General features: G+C 47.4%; 1 pseudogene; it reads left to right on the top strand.

Moving 5' to 3' along the window:
* The first annotated feature begins 2,606 nt into the window (after nucleotides 1-2,606).
* LOC130842289 (melanoma-associated antigen 1-like) lies at nucleotides 2,607-4,739 on the top strand (annotated as a pseudogene).
* Nucleotides 4,740-7,983: the final 3,244 nt, after the last annotated feature.

Raw genomic sequence — 7,983 nt, 5'->3', positions numbered from 1 at the left:
GAACACTGGCTTGGGAGAAGATGTTGGGGAGTGAATGGGAACAAGGGCTTCAGAAGAAGGGATGTGGGCTGAGGAGGGGTCTGCCAGGCAAGAACAGGGTAGAGGTCCTGGAGAGATGTCAATGAAGAAGAGTAGGAGGATCTTGGGTGGGGTCATCTCAGCTTGACGCTGCCTCTGGACCTATGTTGACAGGGTATCTTCTTCCTCCTTTTGGTTCTTGGGATCGCTTATTCTATAACTGTGCTAGGGACTTGTGGTTTCCTGGTCACTTTCCCCATATCAAAATTTCCCAGTGGTCTACTCCAGGCCTCCTGACCTGCTTGTATATACCCTTCCCCAGGATAATAAAGGGCCATACCCTTTAGCTTTGTTTGATCAATTATAGCCCTGGAAAAGAGGCTTAGACATCACAAAGCACCATCCTGACACATCCATGGGGGTGTGGGGGAGGAGGTGATAAGGCCAAGATTCTTTGGTTGGAGAAAGAGAGTGTTTCTTTAGCACCTCTGAAGAACCTTCTTGAACTGACTAACCACCGCTTCTTCTTGCCATCCCATGCTCAGTTCTGGTGGGTCACATGGCAGGGAATGAGCCTTTCCACCAAACATTTCCCCAGGACCAGCCATTTCAGTGGTTCATTCTGTTCTCTCTCACTCTTTACCATTAACTGATTTTTGTATGCCTTACCTAAAATCCCTCCAAGGTAATATGGATTATTTAAGTTTCTGTGGAGATGTGAATCATCCCACTTCCTTTGAAAAATTTCTCTTATGCACCTTGAAAACCATTCACTTCTTGGATACCACCAGAGAAACTTTCCATTCCACTTCCTTTTCCCAGGGCCCACATAGCTCTCATCAGTTTTCTGCTTTCCAGTCTGAAGTCACTTTCTTCAGACTGTCTGTAGCATACAGATTTACTCAACTGGGCATCTTAGTTTGGTTTCAAATCTGAAGTGGGGTGGGGAGTCAGTGCACTGCAGAAGGCATAGTACCCAGACTTGGGTTTTAACAGAATGGGGTGAATGAGGCAGGCATTAACCTGCCAGAAGTTGTGCTGGATGTTTGTAGGTAGGAAACTGCACTCCCCTTTACCCCCCACCTTCTCAGGGAACTTGAGGATTCAGAGCCTTAGTCTGAGGCGGGGGCAGACTGAGGTGCAAAAAGGGCAAGAGGTCCAGGATCTGCTGAAGTCAGCAAAGGGAGGAGTCCCAGGCTTTGACAGACATGAAGGTAAGTAAGGACCCTGAAGGAGGAGCCTGAGGGGACCCTGGACCTCAGAACAGAGGAGGCCCCGGGAGGCCATAGGGCGGGATGGCCACGTGTAGCATTTCCTGACATCTGGGTCTCAGACAGACTGGGTACCTGGGATAAGGGGCGGGGCCTCTGGTGGGCAGAGAGGAGAATCCTGGGTCCTGTGTGGAGTGAAGGTGAGGCCCCTGAGGGAGGACGGAGGGGACCCTGGACCTCAGAACAAAGGGGCCCTGGAAAGCCACAGGGCGAGATGGCCAAGTGTAGCATTTCCTGACATCCGTGTCTCAGACTGGGGACCTGGGATAAGGGGCGGAGTCTCAGGTGGGCAGAGGGGAGAATCCCAGGTCCTCTGTGGAGTCAAGGTGAGAACCGTGAGGGAGGACTGCGGGGACACTGGACCCCAATCCTAGGGGACCCCACAGATCCCCACCCCTACTATCAGGCCTGGGCGGCAGTTAGCAATGAGTTTTGACTTCCTCATCTGGGTCTCAGAGAGACTGGGGACCTGGGACAAGGGGTGCAATTTTGGGTGCGCAGAGGGGAGAAAATCAGGTCCTGCTGGGGGGGGGGGCAGTCAAGGTGAGGATTCTGACGGAGGACTGAGGATACCCTGGACCCCAAAATAGAGATGACTGTACAAATTTCCGCCCCTGTAGTCAGCCCTGGAAGGCCCCAGGAGCCGGATGAGCACATTAGGCCTGTCTTGACTTCTGCATTGGGGTCTGAAAGAGACTGGGAACCTTAGACCCCAAAATAAAGGGGATCTCACAAAAACATTCCCCTGCTGTCATCCTGGAGAAGGGCCAGGTGGGCTGGGGAGGGGATGCAAACGTGATGTTTCCTGACTTCCCGCTTGGGCATCTAAGGTTGAGATGCCAGCACAGAGTGCTGTACTCAATTGGCAGAGGTAGGAGGCTCAGGCTTTGTCAGGAGGAATGGTGAGGACCTTGAGAGAGGACTGACTGAAGTCACATGAGAATGTACTAAACCCCTGCTGTCCCTGCCCTTTCTGTTGGCCACAGGAGGACATGAAGCAGTTTGGCTGCACGTGGTACCCTATTTCCATCTTTGTTCTCACATAAAGGTAAGACCTTTGTTTAAGGAGGGTGGCTCTGCCAGGAATCAAGGTGAGGTAATGAGTGGACAACCACCTCCCACATCCAGGACCCCATAGTATTAAGCCAGCCATTGCTGTTCCCCCTGGGAAACCCTGGGCAGGCATGGCCAAATGTGAATCCCCTCACTTCCTTCTGTTCAGTCTAGGAGTCTTGTTTTGAGAGTTTTGCCTCAGGCCAGCAGTGGGGAGAGCCCACACCCTGCCAGGGAAAAGGTGCGGACCCTGAGTGAGCAAGGATGGGACCGCACACCCCAGAACAGAGAGGACCTCACAGAGCCCAGCTTTCCTGCCAACACTGGGGGCCCAGGGCTGTGGCACAGGCTACACCCGAGGTGCCCCCTCCAGTCCTCTTACAGGCACTCCAGGAACCCGGAAGTGAAGGCCAGTCCTGCATCACGTGTCCTCAGTTCACCGAGGAGAGGAGGCCCAGGCAGTGCCAGGGATCAAGGTGAGCTGCTGCCCTGAGTGTGTCCCCAGGGGCTGCCCATCCCCGAACAGAGGGACCCGCACCACACCCACATCCCCCCACCCTCTGTCAGCCCCGGAACCTCAGGCACCCTGACGAGCCCCCTCACTTCCTCCTTCAGCTTGGCAGGGGACAGGCCGCCCAGGAGGACCGCCCCTGTGAGGCCCGAGAGCACCCCTCAAGAGGAGACCCGGAAGTAAGTGGGCTCTGTCAGAGCCGCCCTGTGTGCGTTTCTCACTGAGGCCGCTCACACCTCCTCTCTCCCCCAGGCCCATGGATCCAGTTGCGTACCTTCTGTCCATACTCTTTTTTTAAAAAATTTATTTATTTATTTATTATTTTTTGGGGGCTACACCAAGTTCAATCATCTGTTTTTATACACATATCCCCGTATTCCCTCCCTCCCTCAACTCCCCCCCCACCCTCCCTCGAGTCCCCCCCACCCTCCCCGTCCCAGTCCTCTAAGCCTTCTGTCCATACTCTTGCTTAACAGGAGTCATCATGTTTCCTGCTCCAAAGCTTTGGTGTTACATGAAGTGTTGGCATTGCATGGTTGAGGAATACCTTCAGTCCCAAAGCAAGACACAAGGCCTTTTGGGTGCACAGGTTCCTGAGTCTAAGGAAGAGGAGGAGGAGGTGACCTCCTTCTCCTTCTCCTCCTCCTCTTCTTCCTCCTCCTCTTCTTCCTCTTCCTGTTCCTGCTCCTCCTCTTCCTCATCCTCCTCTCCCTCTTTTTCCTCCTCCTCCTCCTCTTCTTCATCCTCCTGTTCCTGCTCCTCCTGTTCCTGCTCCTCCTCTTCTTCATCATCCTCTTCCTCCTCCTCCTCTTCCTCTTCCTCCTCCTCTTCCTCTTCCTCCTCCTCCTCTTCCTCTCCCTCCTCCCCTTCTTCTTCCTCCTCCTCCTCCTCCTCTCCCTCCTCCTTCTGGTCCTGCTATTTTCGAATCCTAGATACCATAAAGGAGGTTTCTGGTGCTGCTTGGACACCAAGTCCTCTCCAGGGTTCTCAGAAAGTCTGCTCCTCCACCACTGCCATAGCAATCACTCCTTCAATCAAATCAGGTCAGGGTTCCAGCAGCCAATAAAGGAAGAGGCCAAGTATTTCACAGGCCCTGCCAGACACTGGGCCATTGCTTAGAGATACCATAGATGATAAAGTGGCTGCTCTGGTGGGGGTTCTTGCTCCTCAAATATCGCACAAAGGAGGTGACCACAAAAGCAGAAATGCTTATGGTAATCAAAGATTACCAGGATCTCTTCCATGTGATCCTCAGCCAAGCATCTGAGGGCATGCAGCTGGTCTTTGGTATTGATGTGAAGGAAATGGACCCCACCGGTCATTCCTATGTCCTGGTTAACACCTTGGGCCTCACCTACAGTGGAATGCTGGGTGATGGGCAGAGCATGCCCAAGGCTGGCCTTCTGATAAATATCTTGGGTGTGATCTTCATGGATGGCAACTGTGCCCCTGAGGAGACCATGTGGGAAGTGCTGAGTGTGATGGGGGTGTATGCTGGTAGGAAACATTTCATCTATGGGGAGCCCAGGGAACTCATCACCAAAGTGTGGGTGCAGGAAAAGTACCTGGGATACCAGCAGGTACCCAATAGTAATCCTGCACGCTACAAGTTCCTGTGGGGTCCCTGGGCCTATGCGGAAACCAGTAAGATGAAAGTCCTAGAGTTTTTGGCCAAAGTCAATGATACCATCCCCAGTGCCTTTCCTATCTGTTATGAAGATGCTCTGCAAGATGAGAAAAAGGGATCCCAAGCCAGAGTTGCAGCCAGGACCAGAGCTAGGGCCAGGGCCAGTAATAGCACCAGGGGCAGGGCCAGAACCAGAACCTGTTCCAGGGCCAGGGTCTATTCCAGGGCCACATCCAATAGCTTTTCTTGCCCCAAGTAAAGTCTGAGGCAACTTTTTCACTCCGTGTGAAGAGAACGGTAACTATTCTTAGTGCAGTGGCAGGATGGGGCTTGGAAGGATTGAGTGTATAACATCTTCATGTTCCTGTTGTATAAGGGTGATTTGGAATTTTTTTTTCTTTGTGGTATTTTTCAAATGTTGTTCCTATTAACAGAAGTTTTAATTAACTTCAAGTTCTAAGTTTACAAATGACATTGATCACAAATGTATTGCTATTTATCCAATTTAAGAAGTGAATGTTTTACCTATTTTATAGCTACAGTAATTTTGACTATTTGTCTTTTAACCTTCATACTAGCTTTATAAATGATTAATCCACTATCTTTACTACATATTTACCTTTACCAGTGAGATGTATACTTTCCTGTGTTTTCTTGTTACTAATTAGCACCCTTAGTTTCAGCTTAAAGAAGTCCCTTTTTAGTGACTTTAGTTTAGTGAGGATGACCCCCTTTACCTTTTGCTTGTTTGGAAAACTCTTTGTCTCTCCTTCATTTCTGAATGATAACTTTGCTGTGTAGTGTATTGTTGGTTGGAAGTTTTTTCCTTTCAGCCCTTTGAATATATCATGCCCCTCTCTTCTGGCCTGCACAATTTCGGCTGAAAAATCTGCTGATGGTCTTCTGGGGGCTCCCTTATATGTAACAAGTTGTTTTTCTCTTGCTGCTTTTAAGATTTTCTGCATTTTGCTATTTTGTGAAACAAATTGGAAAACCTTTCATCTTATTTTGTGATCTGGAGTAAGATAATATGGCATTGGAAAATAACTTTCCTTGGAAATGTGAAAGAAGTCAGCAGTAAAATAGATGGTAAATAGAGAAAAAAAGTGAAAAATAGTTAATTCTTGCCTTCCCTTATCCCTTTTATTGTGTCTTTCTGTAAATTTAAAAGATATATACCTGGATGTGCTTGGCTTATTCAAGAATGTAGGAGATATTAAATGTTCTGCTCACTGGCTCTTTTATTCCCAATCATTAATTAGGATTTGAAAGGCCCTGTAGAAGTAGGGGGCCACTAGGATAAGTGAGATACAGCCCCTATTTATAAAATTGTAGAGTCTAGGAGCAGCACTCATATCAGGAAGTTGATGAAATAGTCTCTAAATCCTAACTAAGGACTATGTTCTAAGTACTAAATAACAAGTAAAAGAAGGGATGAGGAGACGAGGACCACAGATAAAGATAAGTGTAAATGCCCTGAGCCAGGGCAGTTTGGAGCTTTGGGAAACTGCAGTTCCTTCCAGAGGAGTGATGAAGCTGGGTGGTGGTGGTGGCCAGACTCACAGTGTGTCTTAGAGGTGAGAGGAAAGCCTGGAATAGAAAACTGCTCTCAGCAGTTATTTCTTGAATCTTTGAAAAACTGGAGAGGAATCTCCACCTGGGGCAGATAGGGAAGGTGCCCTGCACTCTTGTCTCAATGCAGTTGAATACAGTGCACAGACTAGATGTTTTATACCCATCACCTGCAAAGATTTCCAGAGAAATATGGTGATATTACTTTGAAGTGGTGCCCAGAAGCCTCTAGAATGACACTCTTTTCTCTGATCATGGAAAGCCAGAACCCACTGCATTTAAAAAACATTTTAATTAGATGATCTTGAGTGTAATTTGGACAGCTCCAAGCAAGGGATAGATCTTTGGTGGGGGTAGAATGAATGAAAATCATGGTTCGGTTGGAAGAGCAGCTGGGAGGGAGGGATGGAGTTGGTCTTTGACTCAAAATCTAGGACTTTTGCGTTGCATCCAGTTGAGAAAGTCTCCCCCACATCCAAATTAAATAATAGACCCTCCAGGAGGGAAAATGTACTGAGTTTTATTTACAAAGCAGTATCTTTGACTGATTTATTATTCTGTGTCTTATTGCATTGCATATTCTCTGAGATCTGAAATACAAACTGAACAGAAAACAAACAAGGATTTCAGAGAAGGTAGTATGGTTTGGGGTTAATATAATACTAGAAATAACTGCCAGTCATCAAAGTTCCAATATGTGACACCAAGGGGGGAAGGGGGGAAGGAGGTTGGGGTGGGATGAATTGGGAGATTGGGATTGCCATATATACATTACTAATAAGAAAAAATTAATTGTACACTTTAAATATATGCAGTTTATTGTATGTCAATTATATATCAATAAAAATTCTTTAAAAAAGTTCCAATATGTGATAGGCATTGTGTGAGATGCTTTACATACATTATACACATCCCTGCAGTCCTACAAAACAGAGCTTATCAAGCCCACCCACTTCACAGATGAAGAACCTGAGGCCATGACGGGGTGGGGACTAAAGCTCTGGTCTGAATTCATCTAGATTCCATGATGTTCTCATCCATCCCAGCCTGTGGCCAACCTCCTGAGTCATAATTCATTTATCTTCTCAGTACTATGTGATGTCTCTGAGGTGACGAAGGATGTCGTGGCTAAGGTACTAAAAGCAGGCCTAAAGAAGAAAGGCGAAAATGAGAATTAAACAAAATTCGGGTATTGTCTGTGGGCTTTATTAACCTAGGGTCCACCTGCCTGAGTCCCAGAGTTCCTTGAGAACTGACTCTGCCCACATGCTAGCATTTTTTTTAGACCTAGCACTTTCCCAAATTACAGCACCCTTTCCCTGGTCTTCCTCTTTACGCTCTCCTGTCTAACTCTGAAACCTAGCCTGCTAACCAACTCATCACTGGTTCCCATTGACCAGCCCAGAATCACCTGCCCTACCCCTACACAGAGCATTCCTACTCCCTGCATTAGTCCTCTGGCTGTCCCATCATTCACCCTGGAAGCCATACGATATCAACAGCTCCATTGATGTAAAAATTCACCTGGGGACAGCTACTTTAAGACATATCTCTAACAGTCTTCAAGTGTTTTCTAAATAGGATGGTAAGTATAGTCTGATTTGGTGCATGATCTATTGGTTTTTGGGATAGAACCCTGAAATTACAGGGTTTTTGAAACCACCTTGATATTTTAAATAGGATTTTAATGGGATGTCTTATTTTAAATTTACATCTGACCATATACCTAACTCACGTAGGTGCCCAAAAACCAAAGACTCTAAGTTGTAGATGAGGAAAGACCACAGAGTCATTATGGAGGAAACATCTACTGAAGCTGAACTCCTAAATCCCTGGAGTTTCCCAGGAGTTAAAAATGGTTTCTTGGAAGACATGTCAGCTCTGATGAAAAATAGAATAATCAACTATCCTCCCACTATCTCTTGTACCTG

The sequence above is a fragment of the Hippopotamus amphibius genome, chromosome X (assembly GCF_030028045.1).
Source record: "Hippopotamus amphibius kiboko isolate mHipAmp2 chromosome X, mHipAmp2.hap2, whole genome shotgun sequence".
NCBI classification, from domain to species: Eukaryota; Metazoa; Chordata; class Mammalia; order Artiodactyla; family Hippopotamidae; genus Hippopotamus; species Hippopotamus amphibius.
This window is presented reverse-complemented; position numbering and strand designations above follow the sequence as displayed.